We start from the raw sequence: 22,796 nt of genomic DNA, 5'->3' as shown, positions 1-22,796 counted from the left end.
GAATATTTTTTAAACGGAGGAGAAATTGGATTGATGATAATAGTATTTCTGTGCTCTGTAGGGGCCAATAGAATGATCCATGAGTATATGAGCGATGTTGATATTGGAACAAGGGCTATTACATTCGCCTACTTTGTATCGATTTTAAATTAAATAGCTCCAATTAAGGCTGTACTTTAAGAACCACTCATCTCCAGAAATGAAGGTATCTTCAATCTAGAATAAGCCGCGGAATTTCCACCACCATGGTAGTATTATTACCTATCGATAGCTAGGGTTCTACGATTTCCTCAAGTATGCCGTTTCACCACTCTTCTCGATTACTACACCACCAGGACTCTATGGCGATGCCGTCGGTGGCATACTATGCAGATACTACTATTCTAAAAATGGTAGAAAATGAAGCCAATGGTGCACCACCAAGATAAATAGACCAAAAAGAGTGCAACGAAAAACGATAGAAAGGCGACACAAAGACATCAGAGGAGAAATGCAGGGGTGGTATCAGAGCAACATGAGCATCATGTGGTAATACTATAAGGATAATATGAGGGGGGGAGGGGGGGGGGATGTACCAGGATAGTACGAGAATAATATCGAGAAGGTGCGAGGACGGTTCGGCATAGTCGAAGAGCAGCTATACAATGGAAGATGTTGATACGACAATGTTGCAACAGCCGTGTCAGGTAAACGTAGAAAAAGAAATGTTCCGCGGAAGTATGACGAATTTATAGTGACACGATGCAGTAACGGTACGAAAATTATATCCAAAAGAAAATCTATGGTACGAGTGCGAGTAAAGTATAAGAACCGTGTCCGGGGAGGGGGAAAAAAGTAAATGATACGAGCGCTGCGCAGAGCGCGGTACAAGGACATTATGACACGAAGACAGTACAAATTACGACACGTACTCGGTGGCCGAATGGAACACGATACACGAACAGGGCACAAAAACAATACGAACAACGCGAGATCTCAAACACGAGCATAATGCACGCTCGATACAAAGACGGCGACGTTGCGAGTCTTCTTTGGGAATTCATTCTGAGGATACGACCCGCAACAAAAATTGTTTTCATTAATCCCAATAATGTCCAAACTTATTTCGACAAGTTCTTTCACCTTGTGTCATCCACTTTGCCAAACCCGCTCCACTAAGTCATTCGATCGTACGTGGTTTACTTTCTCAGGAATAAAATCGTGAAAATTACTCTCATTTCTGGAATCCTCCGACACCCTCTCGAGACGACTCTTCGCATCGCGGAGCTTTTCATCGACGAAAAAAGCTCCCGTCCCGTAATATCCGAGTGATCGAACGCGATCGATCGCTCGTGCCTTCGCGGGGGATTTTTTCGCGGGTCCCCCCCTCCCGTCGAGGGGTTCTTGTATGGACGTCTCAGCTCGCGCGGCAGAACGTTAAAAAGCGGTATACAGCGGTCGTACAAGCCCGGCGTATCTTGTACGGGGTTTTTCTACGCGGTTCACCGTGGAACCGCAGGAATCCCGCGATGAAATTGGAGAGACAGAACAGGGGGGGGGGGGTGGAGTAGCCCTGGACGACGCGGTGGATGAAACGAGAAAAGAAAATCGATGCACCAGGAACATTGTATGCCTCGATCGACTCTCGACGCTGCCCCGCTTTGAAATTCAATTTTCTTCATGGCGGAAAATAAAACCATATCGACTATCGCCAAGCACGAGCCCGTCGCGATCCGTGACTGCTCGCGTGATGCGATCGTTGCCACGTTTTTGGGCAAACATGCGTATCGTGCAATCACTCGAGGAGCATCGGTCCTAGATCAAAGCGGTAATTATGGTTTTTGTCGAGATGCGCGCGTTAATACGGGATAGGGGCCGGGAATCGAGCAGGAGGAGCCCATTAGCGGGATTACTTAGTCGTTGACCGGTGAATGGGTCACATTTCGAGGGGAATTCTCGCGGAACTGGCTTTTGCATATCATTAATGGGTCGTCGAGGTTTTTAGTGGATATTTTAGAAAGTATAACGTTTACCATGGAATGGTAACTGACGTGAAACTGACGTTCCATGTCGATGTCAAATGATCCTGCCAAACAACCTGAGCCCCATACCCACAAGTCTGGAATCCGCACGGTAAGGCGAAAGCAGCCATGGGACAAACAGCAATTTATAACGAGCTACGCGTCCATAACAGAGCCTCTAATCGGATGATTTGACGTTTTCACTTAGGATCAACGTTATCGCGCAACGTTTCATAGTCGTGAGTAATTACTACGTGTTCTCCGCTCGTTCCGCCGTGGGACATCTCAGACTGCGTGGATCACCGATGACCACGGTGAACTTTCCGATCGGTTCGACAGATACTTTCACTGTTAGAGGCAACGATATCGCGTCATATTTCACGGCATCCTCGGGGCCGCGTGTAATTACTACGTCTGTTGCGGTTAGTTTAGCGCGGGTCATCGGTGGCCCACGCGACTTAAGTGGAAACCGATGTAGAATTGATCGACAGGATACGGGACGCATCAAGAGCTATTGTTCTTCTCGGAACCTGTTCTTACGGCGAAATGGAGGGAGGGATAGCTGCGAGTATACGTCATTTAAGTGTTTTATTACTCACTTGTTGCCTTGTCGTCCTGTGGATCTCGACTCTGAAACAGAAATGGGAAATACATGGTTAGTCTGGTGAAAGTTGAACTTTAAAGGGAGCATTGGATGCATAAGAAAGGTTTCTTGAAATTCTTGAAGACGACGGTTGGGAAGGTAGTTGAGAAGTGAATATCGAGTTTAGTTATAGATCGACGAAGTTAAGGGTTTCAAAGGTCTCAGACAATGACTCAGAACCAGATGACAATATTGTAAGATAGTAACCTTCTCCAGGTCCTACATCAAGGTCCTACACAAGGTAAACGCCTCTCTCTCCTCCGACCTCATTAAAATAATTTTCGCCACGACACAAGCTCCACAATCTCCCCAGACACTCGAATCGCAACACTATAGAATTACACGCGGTCCCAAACGCTCGAATCCTTTGTGTACGGAGGAGAGGAACCGCAGGATGCGGTGTTCGCGCTTGGAACGACTTCGAGGACTACGGGGCCAGGCTCGGGCCGAAAATCACCGAGCGTGAAAGTGTGAACGAACGCTGAAAAACAAGCACCACCGTGACGACTCACTTCCCTCCCGGTTGGCTCGCGATAAAACGGCTGGTTTTCATCGCGCGTACAGCTCACGTGCAACGTCCCCCGGCAAGCGACATTTCCTGTTTCCTTCCTCGTCACCTCGCCGCCGGCTGAAACCGGAAAATCCACGAAACCCATATGTTATCTTGCGGTCAGGGTTCGCGGTGGACGTCAGCCAGATATCACCGCCGCGCTACGTTGCATCCGTGGAAACGACCTATGATTTATCTCGCGACCGAGTCACCGAAATAAATCGCTTTGTAGGTGACGTCGATGATGGTGAGATAAATGCGAGATAGATAACGGCCTGGCCGTACAGAGGTTCTCAGTCAGAAGATACTTTGGAGTCAATGATGCTGGTTTAGGCTTGCTTGGTACAATTCACCAGTTACTTGCATATATGTAAAACTCAATTTCTTTTGTCTCAACTCTTTCTGTCATTCTCTGCAAGATTGTCATGGAGACACGCCTATATCCTTATGCATTTCCTTTTACCATAAATCGTGGAAGCTAATTCGACGAGTGACGCATCGGGAACCGTTGAAGCGGTGGCACGAAAACACGATGAAACATCGTGTAATAGAATAGTAGGCGACACGGGGCGTCGCAGCGGAAAAGGAGTGACACTTTCCGAGTGTCTGGCAAGACAATGAACCACCCGAAAGATCGTGCTTCCCCTGCTAACGAGGAAATTATTCGAAATTTCCGTAGCGAGACGGCCAACGGGCTTTAATGGGCGCTCGACAGTGTTTTCGGTGATTAACAACCGTGTAAGACAGGTATCAACGTGAATTTCAGAATTTCTACCGAGATGAAGAGATTAATTCGATTAGAATCTTGGTTACTGCAAAGAATATCGTATGAAATATTCGTGGTTTAGAATGTTAATGACAATGTCTATGGAACGTCAAGTACTCTTATGATTTATCGTGTTTATATCAATGACAGATCACTCTTCAAATAAAAATAATCCGAAAAGTCATTTACCATTTTGCAATTGGAAGCTTCGTTGCTTCGATACAAGCAATTGAAATTTACAAACATAACTCCTGGGGCACGCCATCTTGTACCCCAGTCAGCTGATCAACCTAGAAACTTCAACTGCATGTATCTCGATAACGAACCCTCGGTCTGAAAAACGAAAAAAGACTTTTCGCTTCGTATTGGCATGAAGAACACGATCCTGCAAAGAAGATCCACATTTCTTGTCCACTTTGCATGCCACCTTGATGAACGTTCTGAAGATTAACGAAGACGAAGTAACCAAAGTAATTATCGTATGAAATCAACTTGATAGTCGACGTGTTACAAGAAAACCGACCATGGCGTGGAGTGCCCTGCTCATACCGATCCTCCGGGTTCCAACGATTCGTGTGAATGGCCAGCGAAGATGAACACCCGAGCTGGGTTTCAATATACAATTATTAGTCGGCGAGCGTCGATGAAATATCGCGGGGCGTTGAAATTACGGAACGTTCAGGAACCGATTCATCCTCGGTCCCCGTGCAAACTCCGCGACAGTTACTAAGCGTCAGACGCGACAGCGGATTATCATGAGCGTCGTGTTTAGTTTACCCTACAAACTAGAAAATTATTCAAATGAATCGACCTTGGACCGAGTCTCGACTATCCAAGGACGATCGTACGTTATTCTAGGGATCGGTACATTTTTCGCTGACTAATTAACGCGACGACCCACCACTTTATGAAAGATTACCATCGTTATAAGCCATTTCTGTCCGAGGCAGCGTCGACTGGCGTCTCGCGACCCGAGAACCTTAGCGAAAAAACGCTGCTGTCGTTTTAACGCGGAATTGCACGTGATTATTATCTATACGCCATAGGTAAACGTGTCGTGTAATGGCACGACTTGGAAACTTCGCTGGTTTACCGGGTGTAATTACCGAGAAGTGGTAAGAAGTCTCACCAGCGTCGAATGCCTCGCGGCTGTTTATCGAGGTTCCTGTGGGAGGTCGAACGATGCGATAATAAAACCAATGATCTCTAAATAGCGGCCGGAAGGGACCCAAGAGTGGCTGCTTAGGCGTCTTTGACAAAATGAAGGATGTCAGGGTGGGAAGGAGCAGAGTGTGCTTGTTAGATGGGATCAATTTAGACTCGTCATACTCTATACTTATTACTCAAAGCTCATGAGTTGGTCAGCTTGATCTCCAAAGAGTCACAGTTCGAAATGGGACTCGGAAATCCAAATATAAATAAACAAAATAAACCTACTATCCATCGCCTGTCACCAGGCTCCATTAAACGATTATTTGTCGCGATTTCGTAACGTTCGCGCGGAACCAGGAATCGATAATGGCGGGGTTCGTCGTAAAAATGGCGGTTGGGGCGAAATTTCGCGGCGAACGATGACGCAACCGCCGTGTAATAGGCTCGTAAACGTCGCCGGACAATGTGTCCGGGAATGTTGTCGCTGGACGCGACACTTTCCAGTCAGAAAACCAGACTACCTGCGTCGCACCGTGCCCCTCCTGTAAACTAGCGATTTATTCAAACGAGCCTAGGCGAGGAACGTGACCCCTTCCGTAGAATAAAAATGCCTCTTCCCTTCTTTTCCTTCTCCCTATATCTTTTGCGAAGCTAAAATCTTTGAGCAGAGCAACTTGAAAATAAAAATAAATATTGCAATTCCTTAATATTTGTCTTGGACCAAAAATTGATTCTTCAAGACTCATCTAATCATCCAAAAAAGTAGTACCAGATCTATCTACAATTCTATTTTAGTTCCTATTTAAGAATTTCTGTTAAAATAAGAAAAGATTCAACGACTTTCACCACGACGACTTTCATTCTAACCAATAAAATTCGTAACACGTGAGAAAGACATTTTCAGTGTTGGAAATTGCGAAAAGTGAGGAAGACGAGGGAGGAATTTCGATAGTTTTCTCCGTGTTTCTGACAATAGAAAGCACGCGCGAGGAGCGCGGGAGGAATGCGAAATCTCCGAGCTTCCTCGAGCTCGGCGCTCGTTCCGCGAATCGCTCGCGTTCGAAAGTGAAAGATTTGTCTGGGCGTGTCCGAGCTGGATTAATTATGCCGGGCACGACGGTAATTAGGTGTAGTGGTTTCAAGGAAAACACTGGATTATATTTAAACACGGTCTCGGCACGGAAACGGTTCGTGTTCCGTCGTGTTTAACGCGGATCGTGCCAAGTTGCATGTTTGGCGCTGGATTAAAGTGGGCTTTGTTATTATGCGTATCGCGGTGTTACCGCGATGTTACTCATTCCGCGTGCCATGCTAGAGCGTGATAGGCTGTATCGAGAAAACGCTCGAGTATTCTGATTCAGATATTCTGGTGCAATGGGATACGTCTTAAATATTTACGAGTTCTTCTTCCCACTTGCTCGTCTGGGATGGTTAATTTTCATTTATGATAGAACAAGGATAAAAATTTCTAAAGTTCCCAAGGTCCTAAGACGTGGAATTAAATGTGAAATAAACTTCGAGAAGCATACAAAGAAACGGTATCCCGTTTGGAACGAGTTAGAAGTACATACTTCCGTTCGGTGTAGTGTATCTACGACAGGCTGCTGAAAATCGTAATGGAATCTAGAATGGAAATTAGTCTCGAGATATGCAAGAACAAACGTGCCTCAGGAAGCACTTAGCGGAATTGAAAAATATTCTGTTTGGAACGAGTTACAAGCGCTTCTGTCCAGTACCGTATACATACAACAACAACAGCTGGCAACATCCAGCCAGAACCAGGTTCTGAAAACGTATGTCTAATTGACCACTGGATTGACCACTGTAATTACATTCGCTACGGCAACAGTTGTGGCTTAGTACAACTACCGTAGCAATGGATGCACGTAATTATTCCTACCTGAACATATCACAATGGCGCATTATGCCTACATATGCCCAACGTCCCGGCGGATTGCGTGCAGTTATGCTTCCTATGGCATTGCACATGAGCGTGTTTCGTGTAGCGACAGAGTATCGATACCTTGTACCTATCACGGTCGCAACACATGCCTAGACACGCCTACTAGACCAACGGATCATTGATACCCCTCGTACCTGTTGTACCAACAGGTTATACACGGATACGCTCGAGAAACCTATCGATAATGTCAGATGTACACGCGTTGTCCCTGGATGACGATTATTTGGGTAATTAAAGTCACTCGGATGGCTGAATTCATGGTTTAGGAATTGGTAGGTTGGAGGAGGTTAAGTTTCAGGTTTCCGGAATGTCTGTGGAAGTTCTGGTGGTTGGTGTTTAAAAATCAATGGTAGCGGCAGAGAATATGGCAGAGACATTCTGCAGCTGAAAGGTCATCGAATGATACGTATTTCCATCCATACCTACATCCACCTCTGTATCTAACCCCACATCCAACCCTATATCCTGCGCTAAAGAAGGCGATTACAACTGCTTTGATGGAGTCCTCCCAGCCCCAGTAATATACTGTCTTCCACGGAAAATAAGCATCTGCTAAGTTCCTAAGTGGTAGTGCGAGCGTCAAAAAAAGCCAGGCCTACCGTTACGTCGTTTCCATCTGAAAGGAGTAGCCTGATTCAGTGCCGTGGCAGGCGGATGCACCGGAGGAAAACTCGCGGAAAGGGAACCGGCGTCGTGCTCGGTAAGCTATGACGAAGGTTAGGTTATCTCCAGACGCGGATCTAAACGTTTTAGCGTGTACCACACGCTCCTGGCACAGAGTACATTGTCATTTTATGGACAGACGGGGCTTGCTGTGCGACGGACGAGACGACGGGCACGATTTGCGCGTGTAATTGCACCGCTATCAATTCCATTTCGCGAGTGAGACGTCAACGCGAGCTCTGACTTGATCCCAGGGAACTCGTCTTGTTACTGTGTCGGCGACGATTATTCGTCGCTCGAGATTAATCATTTCACCGACTGTGATTACGGGTTTCCGAGATTTGACGGACGATTGCGACGAATTCGCGAACAGAGGTGGTCAGAGATAAGTGTTGGCGTCAGAATTTTAATGTACGTGCAATCGGACATGAATTTTGTGCAGGATAATGTCGATTTCCCAGGGATCACATGTGGTGTTCAAATTTCATGATTGAATAACCCTGATCGCGAAATGTCGACTACTTTCAAAGGAACTGGAGTGGAACCTTATGAAGAAACATTTTCAACAGTCTTTCTCTTACTCTTGCGTGATCGCCACCCATATATGAATGACAGAACTCTTCACTAAAGAAATGATAAATTAAGAAGACGAGACGTTAAAGAAAATAAATCTGCATAGGATCCATGAATTTGACGAAATTGCAAAGATAAGTACCGGGTTAAATTCAACAAAAATATGTTCCAGTTATATAGAAACGAAGTGTTAGTCTCATATAAATTGTCACGAGTAGTTAGGCAGTCATCGCGTTATACAAGATCCTAATCTTAATTTCATTACTCTATGTATATAAATTATTTCAAGGGTTACACCATTTTGGTCGTTTCAAAAAATAGAAGTTTCGTAAGGGCTGAAATTTTCCCGCGCTCGTCGAAATAAATCACGAACGGCAAACAAACGTTAATCGCCGGATTTAATTACATCGTTGCGAGGAAGAGTAATCGCTGGAACTAGCAGTGTCACGGCTTTTAATCCGCGGACACCTTCTCGGTTATTACTCCTGCGGGGTTTTTAACGTTGTCGCTGTGGAGCGTAAATAATACGGCTGGCCCCCTTCGACCCGTTAAGTCGGATTTATTGCGCGGCTCCCCGATGCTACGGGGCTTATTATTTAATCGCTCATTAACGATTCGTCGTACGCGCGTTCCTTGTAAATCCCCGTCTGACCCGCTAATCGCGGGGCTCTCCTTTATTTTCTCGTCGCGTGTTCCATTGTTCGCCGCGCAGACTTCGACTTTCGAATCAGCCTTCCGCGCTAGTACCGGAAATTGTAGCCGGTTTGTTTCCCATCCAGGGTGGATTTTTCACGAATTAGCGAAGCATCGAGAGTCGATACAACTAACAGTCAATGGTATTATTTATTGTTATCGAAGCAGCGTACAGGTTGCCATTAATTTGCTTCTTAAATCGAGCGTGGAACTATCTATACCGTTGATATAGATCGAGTACCGAATTACTTGTTTGTTTAAGAGTTATCTATGCTTGTGTAATTAAGTTGCTTGGGGGATTTTGTTAAATCCTATAGGGAATGACGAAAGTGTTATTTACTATTTGTAGGAAGCTTGGTACACAGAGAGACACTGTCTAAATATTCTCACGGTACTCGGGATTATTTACAGAGAATACATTGAGAAAATGGTGCAATTAACGGCTCTGGGGAACGAATAACACCGCCTCGCGCAATTAAGCTTCTCGGTGAAAGTGATATTAAACGGAGTGCCTACCAACGTTTAGCTCTCCGCTGAAAAAATGGCCATCAATTTCTGTGGAGCCAGCCGAGAGGACTTTAATTGGCGCGATTAATAAAATCTCCCCCGTTCGCTGCCGAAGGGAAAATACCCAGACAATTCATTGTTCCGTGTACAGGACACTGTTTGAAAACTGACTTTTGATTTTCGGGCACACTAGTTTCTGGTCAGCCATTTTCTTGTAGACGAAGGTAGGTACGAACAAAAATATCGCTAATAGAGCTCCCAACGTAGACATCGCGATATCCCTTGATATAAGGTCTCCCGAAGCCTCCATCTTGCTTCCCTACGCTTCCACGTCCTTGCCACACTTAGTTTCCTTAAAGTACCCATAGTCCTTGAATCTTGCACACCTCATACTTAGCGAAGTTCGACGACCTGGGTCCCAACGTAGAAAGTGGACTTGTAATCAACACTCTGATGCAAATGGCCCGGCCTGGAGCGACGAAAAGCCGCACCAGAGGCCCCGGAAGCCGGTAGTCGATGGCTGGCGGAAATTCGCGATCGTGCTCCCCTCGTGAGTGGCGGGTGCGCGATATCGAGGCTCGCCAGCGCGGAAAACAAAGTCGTCGACCGTCGGAGATAACATTATTATCGTGGCCAGGCCTGGAAGAAAGGGCCACCGAGTACATGGGAGCGCGACGGGGGGCTAGGGCACCGGCATCCTTGCCCCGGGCTAAGAAACCAAGCGGAATCGAAGACGGTGGGGAAGGAAGAGGGGTTTCTCGCCGCGGCGGGAGGCAGGCGCGGCGAATCTAACGACCAAATCTTAGCAGCGGTGTAAAATGCAAAGCAGCGGACGCGAGAGAAGCGAGAGCGTGGCGAGCCAGGAGTCCCTGTTCCCCGAACGAATTCCACGATGCGTGGCGACCAAGGTGGAGGTCGAGTACTCTTCTCGGTCCCTCCCCCGTCCTTCCCCCTGGCTCCCCCTTACTTCTGTTCCTCGCCACCACTTTTCTTCCTCTCCTTCTGCGTCGTCGTAGTCGTTGTCTTCTTCTTCTTCTTCTTCTTTTTCTTCTTCATCTTCTTCTTCTTCTTCTTCTTCTTCTTCTTCTTCTTCTTCTTCTGGGTGCTCGAGGGCCTCTGCTACCGTCGTTCCCTGTTGCCTCTGCTCGTCGTTTGGCTTCCTTCGACTGCTTTTTTCTTTCTTCCTCCACGCGGGAGTGCGTGAAGCAGAACGAAACGAGGGTACCGGCTCCGTGTCGGCTTTCGACTCGGTCCTTCCTTTAGGACGGCCCTGATCCGCGTGAAAAAGTTGCCGAGATCGGTATCGGGCCGCGACGCTGTTGCAGTTTTTAACTGATATGCATTTTGTTCACCAGGTCCAATCTTCACGGTGAAACTGGACATTTATGGAATATTTGTCCAGATGAAACCAAAAATAGCGTTGAGAAGGACTCCATATTTAAACAACTAATTTTTTCGATGGTCCGAAAAGTACATTAGTATTCGATTAGTATAAGTGTGCACGGTACGTCCACCGTCGATGAAATAGCAAATTTGAACAATTTCGAAACACGTGTTCGCCGTTGGTCGTGAAGCAATCCTCCTCTGACGGCACGAGAATCAATTTAGCAAAGGCCAAGCGACCACCGATCTGGCGTTTTTTATCTGCGGTCAATATTACTCAAGTTTCGTCCACATTATCTTTTTGCGCGAGTACGGCAAGGAAGATGACGGTTTCAGGTGACAGTCGTTTTCCCGCGCCGTGAGACGTTCGCGAATCGCGAGTATCGAACCTCCGCCCTATCACCAGGCGTCGAACTCAGGCGCAATTAAAGAGCCTCGCTTGACACCCTACAGATTATGTTCATAATTTTTCTTGGGGAATACTGTTGAACACGATATCGATTTCAAAGATTTTATACATGTTTATGTTTGATTAAAGTATAGAATTCACGAACCACGAATTATTTATGATAAATCTAATGTCACTTCTTTTTTCTCCATTTTCCAGCTAACGCCTTTCACTACTGAGCTTAAATAAAGGCCAATTGGGCATTGTTTGCACGATCAAATTACGGGGTACAACGAGTCTTTACGTAACTTTCGCGTTCGAAGCAGCGCGAAAGTTTGAGGAGATAGGCACTCGTAAAATCCAGCCCTGCGAGGAATTACGCTATCGTCGAAAAACGATCGTTTCGCGCTGTTTCGCTTCCACGTAGGAATTTGACGTTGTTTCCATTCCACGGATGTTTTTATTTCTCTGTACCACGATAATTTCCTTGAATGAAATTGGTTTCTAATTATTCTGTTCCCTTGAGAAATACAAGCTACTTAATTGTTTATTATTTTAGTTAGAATCGTTATTAAGTAACATTAAAACCTCGGTACTTACAGATGGTAATCTTTGAAACCCGTTCAAATGAAATCCAGGCCGTTTTCCCCAGCAGAAAAAAAAATCGTAAATCAGTCCGATGGTGAAAGATTTCTCGATCGTCGGCGAGGATCGAGTCAGAGGAGGAATACAGTTAAAATAGAGATCGTGATTTTTCTTAATTCGAGTAATTTCCCGGGCTTTTTACCGCGGTCGTCCCGTCCGTGGCATTTCCTGGTTGCGATCGATCAATTCCTAGCAAGATATCGATAAACCCGGCGCGGTAGAAACGATCCTTGTAAAGAGTAATCAGACGAGATCTGGGATCGAGATCCTCGCTTACATAACGTCCAGTCCATCCAGAGGAGAGGAGAGATCTTTGTCGTTTGGTTAAACATCCCGCTCTAACGATCGACCGTTCTCTCTCGCTTCCATCCTGTCCGACTCGAGCCTGTACGACGAATCGACGATTTCAGAAATGATTGCCAGACGTACGGCCGCGAATCAACGCGTCTGCGATCAAGGATCTATCGGAGAATCGACTTTCGAAGAAATAAAAAGAAACAACAGTGAAATAGTTCTCCGATTTCTTTTCCATACTCATTTTTTATATAACTTCTTCGATTTTAGACAGATTTTCCAAAAATCGTTGGTTTGTTTTAAAGCTGAGGGTCTGAAAAATTGATTGGCACAGAAACAGGGATCGAAAAGGAATGAAGGTCTCCATGAAAAGATTCACTGAACCCTGACAAACTACGTTTAATAGAAAGACTAGAAACAGTGAAATTCTATAAATAGAATAATAAGCAGCCACAGATAATTCCAAAGGGCAGACACGATGCGGAGAGTGCTACCAGAAATAGCGTTACAAGGGTCCGTGCAACACGACGCCATTGCTAGAAATGGCGGAAGCTCGAGCAAAGCTGTTCACGTTTCCACGGCCTTCGATTACCGTGCGAAACAATGGAATACGAACTTTCCTTGCTTTCAACGACGTCTCGACCGCTGTTTCAGCGGTTGTGACGCGAGCATTATCTAACTGGCTCGGCTACGCCAGAGGAGATCTCAGCCTCTCTCTCCCTCTTTCTCCAGCAGCGCCTAAGTAACCCACTAAACTACAAGAGCGTCGAGGAACGAGGACAATGGATCCTCGAGAGTCGCGGCTCCAGCCTCGTCGTGGAACCGCGCGTGCAGCCAATTGCATTATGGAGAAAGCTAGCCCAGGATTTTGCGTCTTGCCCCCCTCCGTCCCTGCAAACCACTCAACTTATCCTGCTTTCGTCCCTGACTATTATTAACTCGCCAAGAAGGGTTGGAAAAACGTGTCGCGACGAAGATTGCGACGCGAAGGAGCCGCCTGCTCGAGAGACCTTCTTCCACAGTGATTTAAGGAAACTTTCCTCTAGTTTCCTCGATAATACTAGTATATTCCTAGAGTCATCTTTGAACAAGCAGACTCATTTCTAAGACACAATTTAATTAAATTCCAGGAGCCTCGCCTCCTCTTCCAACATATCCACTGTCATTGAAGAAGCGATTCACCTCCTAGAAATGTCGCCCAATTTCCTAAAATGGGAAAAGCTCGAGAAGTGTTGCGATTTGCGAAAAATCTCGACAGCGCTCGGATGCTGTAATGGAATAGCAATGAAATGGAGACTGGAGAGATTCGAGGAGAATGAAACGGTGCAGCAATCGGGCATTCGGTTACCTTTCGAGGCATCGATTCACCTTTCTCCTTTCGCGGGCAGAAATATGTCGTGTAAATGGCAAGTAAGGTCCGTGTAAACGGTCCCCATGCGGAAGGTGATATAGGAGATCGGTCACTCGCCACTTAACCCCGCGGATCAGGAAGTCGTTTTCTATCTGGCCGACGAGCTGCGCTGCGTGAAAGGGAATATCGAGAGTGAACGCGGATCGTGGACGAAGGGAGAGTAACAACGCTGGTAAAAACATTAACTACGGGCCGCGGATGGCATGCAGCCGCGTATTTCGTTCAAAGAAATCGAACCTGCGCTACCTATCCAAGTAAAACGCTGAACAATATGACGCTGTACGCGATGACAATATGGTAACGTGACAAGATGAAGATACGACAAAGTGGTGTTATGGCGCGATGAAGATATGATACACTGACGATACAACACAGTTACAAAAATGAAGGCACGACCCTGGGGATGGTAGTATAACCATACAACGAGGTAGAATACGATTGCTACGACAACCAAGATCGTCATCTACGATAAACTATAAGACAGGTGCCAGATTGAATTAAGAACGACTAAAAAAATTGTGATCGATGAATACCGTTTCCGAAGCACACTCCACGACACGAACACACCATTAGGCCCCGCGAGGAATTCCATCAAACCGCCTCGGCGGCCGTTTCGTGCCTCCTTTCCACACGCTTCCAGGTAACAGCGTCACGAGCAGCGCGGATTATGTTTCATGTAAATAGCATTACACGAGATCAGTCACTCGGCGAGCGGCGGTGCTCGATTCAATGCAAACGTTTGCATTATTTGACTGGAGTGAGCACTCGACAGTGGAGGATCGCACGCCGCATCCGTCGCGACGCTTGTCGGTTACAAGCCGCGGCCGCGTTCGTGAGGTCTTCCATGACGGCTGCTCGGAGATATAGACACCTGAGACAATTTCTGTCGCGCATGTCTGCCTCCTCGCGCGTGTGTACAGGGTGTTCGCGAGATAATCACTCCAAATGTCCAACGGGTACATACCCTTTCGTCGTAGCGAGAAGGACGAAATCCTTTTGATGGAACGAGGGTCAAATTGTTTGTGGAATTTGAGAAATGTGATAACACTCGGTTAAGTGAAACGAAGTCGAGGTCTCCATGCTTCAGTTATCAAGGGATCGGTGTATTTCTTTATCTAAGGGTTTGATATGTTCTATCCCTATCCTTGCGTGATTTCAGAGAAACGAAATGAAAAGTATTATTCTTATACAGTATCGTTCTTTTTAAAGTGATGGCCACTCAAAGGTCACACCTGTCTACATTAACGAATGCCTGCCAACCTCAACAGTGCATCTTGTGCATCTTGACTCGGAAAGGAAATTAGCTTCCATCGAGGATAACTCGAGTCGACCTTGAAAGTTCCACGAGCACGCGGAGCGTAATAGAACCGTGGCGAGCTATAAAAAGAACATAAATGGTGCGTCGAATGACATTTCAGCCGCTTTGAATGTCGTGGAGCGTGGTTCGAGGAAAACAGTACTTAGGAAGTTACAGTCCTACCATCGTGCGCAAAGGTGTAATTTCTTTGTCGCTGACGTAATAAAGTTTTCCTCGCTCCGTTGTCTCCCCCAGGTGTATCTTTTCCTGCCCCACTCGTCGCGTCGTAGTTATTACAGCGGCGATTCCTGTCTCGCTCGTTGCTTGGGTAAAACCCTCGTGCAATTTGAATGTCTATGCCAGCGTGAAAATCATGCAGGATAAAGAGCCCGCTAGGGCAATAATTATCCGTGTGGGGGCTCTTCTTTATTCTCGGTTGGAATATTTTTTTTTTTATTCCTCTCAGGCCCTCGTTCTTCTTTTTTTTTTCCCACTGCGATAGTACTTCGTTCGAGCAGCAGGGGAGGAAAATCTATTTATGGAGTTATCCATTGTTTCGTTAGCCTGCAATTAATTCGCAGGTGGAAATAGGAATTCAGGTTTGTTGGATTGGGGGAGATCTGAACTTGCGATCTTTCGCAAGTGTGCTTCGAAGAGACTTGAAGTTCAGTTTTTATCCTGTAGTTTAGAAATCGTCATAGAAATGGTTCACCTAAATATGTCCTCTAATTTCAACAACGTCTGAAGTGCAAGACCCTTTGGTGGCTGAATTAACAGGCTCATTCCCTGCATTCAATTTAATTAAATTTCAAGAATCCCATCTTCCCTCTCAGAAATCACAGTGCCATCCCTATTGGAGAAATAATTCCTCCTGTAGAGTCCTCCAATTTCCTCGAATCCAAGTGTTGCAGAGCCCTCGCTTAATTGAATCAGGCTCGAGGAATCTTCAAACTTGTTATCTTTTTTTTAAAAAAAGCTTCTGTAGATCAAACTGTCTTCTCAGATTGAAAAAGAATCGAGTTCTACACATCCCACAAAATACATTTCTATATTCATCGTCGTACAATTAACCCAGAAACGTTCTTTCATTTCTTCCTATCCAGAGTACTCGCTAACCGAATTCCTCCCTTGTCAACTCGATTTAATCAAACTTCCGAACAACTCCTCTTTCAAGCCCGCTACCTCCACCTCCGATTCTCACGAAACCGGAAACTCGAAGTCATCGGGGTCCCATTCAGCTCTTGCCAGGTTTCCAGGTACCTAGGCTCACTGAATCACGCCCCCTAGCTCTCGTTAATAGCCCCGACGAAGCACCAGGTGAAATTTGCTAGCCGAAGGACTGGCATCGCCGACAGCAGGGGGCCCCGGTGACGGAGGTGTCGTCGATTCCACGCACTTCCGCGAAACGAGATATCCTAGACGATCCTGCCTCTTTTTGCGATCGTCCGGGATCGAGGAAGCCGACGACACGGGGCTGAATTTACGCACGCGCCTCGAGCATCGCACGCTGGGAATTCTCACTTTCCAGCCTGGACACGACGCTTCCTCGTCTCACTTCTTATTTCCACGTTCGTCCTGGGAAATTCACTGCCTCGACGCCAACGGTTTTCCGTTACGAATTTATCGGCTGGATTTATTTATGGCTCAAGTGGCTCCTAAATAGGAAGTCGCTGAGTTTCCTACGTTTTATTCTGTTTCGTGGGGACGATTCCAGCGAGTTTAATTTAAGTTAGAAGCCGAAGAGTATCTTTTCTAACTAGTCGAGTGTATACAATGTTAATATAGTAGACTGGAGTATTTTATGAATACGATTTCAAGAGCAATTTAAAGTCGTTATTACCATTCCATGGCTCCAATGTTACGTTTGTATTTTTCTCCGCAGTTCCAGGGACACCGCAATGGCTGGATATCCGCATACATTTAGCGCTGCCATGTAAACCCCGCTTATTACTCGCACGCACGATTACGCTGCGTCGCGCGCCACGGTGTACCGCACCGAGTGCAGTATCGTTCGTAATTACATCCCCTATTTACTTTACCTAATGAGCGTTTGATTGGCCCTGTTAATTATTGTTGGCCGACGGACTCATTACCTGCGACTAACGGGGCACCGCGATGGCCTCGCGCAAAGAGCATCTGGACACTGGATATTCTCGGGATTTCACCGCAATCGAACCATATTGTAATTGAATTAATCGATTTATGGAACGACTGCTGAAGACTCTGTTAGTGGAATGTTCGCTATCTTGGTTTCAGTTAATGCCGGATAACGGAAGGGTTGCGTATCGATTGTTACTGCTAATGAATTTAATCGTTGATAGCTTATGGATTTTTTGAGGGGCTGATTCTTGTGGTGTGTATGATTATCAAATATGTTTACTATTCGGCCAAAAAGGGCGACAAATCGAAGGCGAAGATATCGTGGCGCGTCACTTTTATTAATTTCTATTCGCACCTCCGTCTACTAAACATCTGAATGCATCCCAGCTAGAATCTTGGATTCTGGTACATCCGTGGATCGTTATCGCGCGACTCGCACGCGCGCGAACCGGGTATGTGGAAAAATCGCACGTGAGCCGCGTGAAATCGGCGCAGTCGCAAGAAACGGACGTTAATTCGACGATTTACCGCTGAACGCGAGCGGCAAGTAGGCGAACTGTACACGTAGCGTGCCTCATCGTCGGCGTAACGCGGCTCGCTCCTCTGATTTCACGCCGAGTAATTTAATTAATCAGAAGGCCTAGGCGCTTCGCCTCGTTCCGGGAATCTGGCCACGGGAGGGCAGCAATTAGTTCAATTTTTTTTCTCTTCCACTCCTCCTCCACCTCCTCCTCCTCCTCCTCCCCCCGCCGGACCCGCTCTTTACCCTTTACGGGTCTGCTCGTAGTGCCGTCGGCGTCGGCGTGAAGATCGTCGAGATAAACATGGCGGACGATTTCTAAGAGCAGCGTGGCGGATCTAACGCGATGTGCCATCGATAAACAGGGTGACGGGGTTTTTTTTCCATTGGAAACGTTAGGAAAACTCGGTTCTCTTTTTGTAATTGGATTCTTTGTATTCCTGATAACATGCACCGGCTTCTATACATTTGCAAAGTTAGCTTTTGAAATCCAATAAAAATAAAGTTCATATATTTTAGAGTACATCTATCGAACTCGTGTCTCCAACCCAAATTCCTTTTTACTTAAAACAAAAAAGTTCTTTTCAGCTGCGTTTTTCTATCACCCACACTGCCACGAGATTTGAATTCGATGACTCAGCATACTAGTCACGCGCTACCCCGCTCGTTAACCAGTGACACTGCGAGTGGGTTAGAACAGATAGTTGATATCCCACTGGCATAATCCAATAATCATATGTCGTCTATCATACTCTCTCGCGTATTAATAAGCGCGACGAATCAATCCAATAGCCGACGACATCTAGATGACACTTTCTATTCTTTTTTTTTTTTTCACCAGCCTTCCTTTTTCCTGCCACGCAATGTCGGTTACGCGAGTCGCGGTAACCTGCGCGTTGCACGCGAACTTAATCTCGCGTAACCGGTGATTAAAAATAATTGAGACCCTGACTGATGACAGTCTGGCGCTTAGATAGCGCGATCGCTGCTTGTGCAGCTCGTTAGCGGAGGCTCTTTTCGGATCAGTGAAAACCTTCCTCGGTGGTGGACGTCATTTTTCGTTACGGATTCTCCACTTCGTTCTTATAAGTAGATGAAGAAATATATGACGAGCGAATGGTATTTTTTTATTTCTAGAGTTTTTGAAGACGATGGTTCATTGACTCTCAGTCACATCGATCTTATTTTTAACAACCGAAGAAGGGAAGGCAGATGGACAGTAACGAGACGTAGCAGCAATTAAGAAGAAACAGAAGCTGTGTACAAAGTACGCGTCATACGTTACGTCCGCGAGACTTTCATGTCCCCTGGAAACTGAAGTCGCGTAGTAAGAGTGCTCCACATAAGGCAAGACGACGTTACGTATACTGTTACAGCAGCCTCATTCCTCCGCATAATGCGCATAGTGCAACATTCCTATCCACGAACTAATATTGACTGCCGGGTTGACTGGTCTCGACAGATAAGCCTGAACTGGGTCAAAGCCAAACGGCTCAGAAAATTAAATACTCCGCCATTATAGATAGTCATCATTTAATGGGATAAAACATAGTTACTTGTGGGCGCTACTTGTCTCCAAGTTTCATAATTTCTGCAAGAACATCAGGCACATTTACCGATGAAAAATGTTTATGAGGATGGAGGGCTCATGAAGTGGGTCTCTGTTATCTGACGTACCTTGATCCTGGTCCAGTTCGTATAAACGAGGTTCTACATCCCCAACTGCTTCCAATTATTGCATTTTTAAAGCCCTCAGGGGCCTGATCAACGACAAAGGAGTAAAAAAAGGAACGAGGGACGCGTGTACGTGGAATATCGACGCGAGTCGGCAGGTACGTCCGAGCCCTTTTAAGGTGCCGAAGGGTATCACCTCCCTCCTGTCGCGACGCTGGCTGAAGACATTCCGCGCGATAAGAGGGATTCCGGTGGGCTTATGGCGTAACAATGCTGCCAAGCCTGCAGGAACGCCGGCTTCTAATGGAAGGGATTCTGTTTCCTGCCGGGGCTACAGATCGTGCATACTAAAAACTTCATCCGCGGCTACCGTTACCATCCGCGCCGGGTTCTGGCCTTTTGCTACCGCGTTGGCAGCGTCGTTCCGTCATGCTCGCGCCGAGATGAAGTCGCGCCACGCTTCCTGCCGCGTGCGTGGCGTGACCATCGCCGGGATTTTCAACATCGATCAGCAAGGGTCGACGTTCCCTGACCCCGAATTTCCTGATCCCACGGAATTTTCCGGGTTTACGGAGCTGTTAGAGGTGGCGTCGGGTCGCTTACGGAGAATGATTGCACCTTCGGAATTCTAGAAATAGTGTGGGTTATGTTTTTCAAGGTTTTATCGAACCTAGCCACAATATCTTCGAGTCCTCCACTCCTTCTGGAAACCTAAAGGTTAACAGCCTTCCTCGTCCAACGACTCCCTGCGAGTTCGCAGCTGCTCCTCGAATCAGCTCGAATCTCCCCGCATTAGGTCAACGATTTAATTCGTTTTCAGTCCGCGCCAACGAGGGAAAAATCCGTCTTACAAGCAGCGCCCCGTAATCCAGTCGTGATATCGCCGCACGATAGCGACGCGGCGCCTGATTCGTCGGAGTTACATTTCGGTTAGCAATTAGCCAAGTTAAACGCCGCATGGGCAGCGCGATTCGCGGCGCGGAAAGTTGAGCCGGGAACCGAGCAGGAAGTAAAAGACGCCGGAGCCGCCGCGAGGATCTTGGAAAAAAGAAAACGACGATAGCAAAGGTGGAAGGAAGTCGGGAGAGGCTTTCGTACGTGGGTCCCATATATGGGCTATCTTCGTTGGATGGAGGACTGGTCGAGATCCTTCATCTGCGCGCAATATAGCAAGTTGTGCAGCCTTCGAATTCCTTGATTATCAAAGTAAAATATCCTGTTTCATAAGTGACTCAAATTGGATATCGTACTAAATAACACTGAACGAGGAGATATAAAAGGTAAAGAACATATCCATTGAATCTGGTTCCACCTCGGAACGATCTCTCTCCGATTTAATTTCCCCGCGGTTCTCAGTAATTCCCCACTTTGGCTCGCGTGTAACCAAAACCAAGGAAAACACGAGGAAGGCGCATAATTCAAACGAGATTCCACGGGGTTTCGCGTGATTGCGTGGCCCGGCCGCGAAAAGTGCATCTGCGTATGCGCCGAGCGTGCAGCGGTGCGGGTGCAACGCGATGGTCGCTGCTCATTGACATTTAACTTTCGAAATTGAACAGAGAACGGCGGGATGCGGCCTCTCAAACCGCGGCAAAATACCACCAGGCAGATACAGCTAACATTTAAATGCCATTGCTGCCCCGCAAGACGCATGGCTGCGCCGAGATGCGCCTGAAAAGGCTCTGTTCCAACGCCTCTCGCGTCCTCGTCTCTTGCATCTCCGCGTAAACATTCAGCTGGCAAAATAGTATACTTTCACAATTTTCGTAGCGTTTGGTACACACCAATGTATCTATAAATTTGCCTATATTTTTTCCTTTCGAGAGTACCAAAGTAAGTACGATCCTAGCTTACAGACCTCCCTCGTCAACGCTCAATGCCACTCACTGATAGAATTACCGTTAGTAGAGCGACAGAAGGAAGCCATTTCTACTTATGCAACAGACATCAGACCTACATTCGGGGTACTCGGGTCGCCCCCAGCCCAACCCCCGCCGTCTCAAGATCAAGCTGGCATCGAGCGTGGAAAGGTGAAGGATAGAGGGCAGGCAAAAGGCTCGATCGCTCACGACGATCCCAAGTCCTTAATCCGTCGACACGTAATGGGACATAATGCGAAATTAGCCGGCCGCTATGTACAGTTACGCATTACGCTAACAAGACTTACTTCCGATTATAGCCGAGTCCCCCCATTGTTCGAAGGGAGCCAGCCAGCGTGCTCTTTAGTGGTCCCTGGCTGCTCTCTCTTCGGCTGTTCCCCGTGCGTTGCCCATTTATCTATCTATTCAGCCAGGCTGTACAATGCGCGATAGATTCCGTGTAATCCGGCCATGCACAATGCCTTCAAAAGCCGCCTGGTATCGTTTGGGAATCTGACACCGCGATCTTTTCTGATTTACACCCGCCTCTATTCTCGACGGTGTCACGCAGCTGTGGGACCACCTCGAAACCTCGCGATTTCGAGGGAAGAAAGATCTTGGGAATCTTGTATCGTAGAGATCTCTCGTTCAAAGTTTGCTGGGTGGCAGGAGCCGAGGAGCTCCACGTTGCAAGACCAACCCGAGCCTTGGAAAACTTCCTTGTATCTTAACAGCTCGTGAGTTTTTAAGGCTAAGCGAGGTCTTCGAGACGTTTATTGACTCCAAAGTAAACCTATAGTTCCGTATCATCTTTAGTAACCATTTTGGAAGTCAGATGTATATCCAATCGTTCCAGAAACCTACGAACCTACACCTCAGCGGCGACTGAATTGCCTGACAGAGACTCTCTTCGTCGCAAGCTTGATCTGTTTGTAGATTCAGTACCTACTTCAGTTATCGGTTTATCGCGTGACTGGCACATAATAAGTTACTATTTGCATTGTTTCACCGTTCACGATTCGACGTAGTGTTATTTACACAGATATCTTTTTTCTTCGCTCGACGAACTAGGAAGTGAATTAACCCGGTTCAATTGAATTAAATGTTTGTATTTTCAGGCGGAACGCGAGATCGTGTTGACGTCAATCTTGTCGGGAGAATTGAAAGTTATGGGAGAACCGCGAGCGTATCTAATATAATGGCGTCGGGACTCGTGACAGCGCGCCGCGATTATAATATAGTCGTGATTGAACGTATACAGTTGTCAATCAATGTTACCGCGATCAGCCATTCTGGAAATTAAATCCCACCGCGATTTGACGTATCCGCGGGTCTCAATAACGATCAATTACCGAGGTATCGCCGGGATCGAAGTTCGACGAATTTTAATGGGATACCTGACGCGCGATATACGCGCACGGGTATTTACGTTTGTTGGCTCATTTCCAGGTATTAATGAGACAAATTGGCTGTGACGTTAGTTTAGTTCCCGTGAGGAGAATTTTTACAGGGTTACTTATACAGGGCGTCCCAATTTCGGAAACCTCCCGAGTACTGAACAAACCACCACAGTAGAAGATTCTCGAGTAACATACCGCCTCGTATACGACATATCTCATCTCAATCTCCGTTGTAACGCGAATTAATGCATACAGGGCATTCCCAACTAGTGAAAATGTTGAGGTATGGCGGTATTACAGTGGGAATAGTGGTGC

General features: G+C 46.6%; 1 protein-coding gene across 9 annotated transcripts in view; it reads right to left on the bottom strand.

Moving 5' to 3' along the window:
• The window catches only part of LOC128880276 (uncharacterized), a 162,783-nt gene that overhangs the window by 58,304 nt on the left and 81,683 nt on the right, over positions 1-22,796 (bottom strand). For 8 of the 9 annotated variants that reach the window (XM_054130187.1, XM_054130188.1, XM_054130191.1 and 5 more), the window contains one exon: positions 2,600-2,630. The gene's annotated coding sequence lies outside the window, so the exon portion shown is untranslated. Of the gene's footprint in view, positions 1-2,599; positions 2,631-2,850; positions 2,954-22,796 lie in introns of those variants that run through there. The other variant, XM_054130193.1, reaches the window with a different exon arrangement.

This window comes from Hylaeus volcanicus, chromosome 7 (assembly GCF_026283585.1).
Source record: "Hylaeus volcanicus isolate JK05 chromosome 7, UHH_iyHylVolc1.0_haploid, whole genome shotgun sequence".
Taxonomy (NCBI): domain Eukaryota; kingdom Metazoa; phylum Arthropoda; class Insecta; order Hymenoptera; family Colletidae; genus Hylaeus; species Hylaeus volcanicus.
Note: the sequence above shows the minus strand (reverse complement) of the source record. Positions and strands in the feature narration are given on the sequence as shown.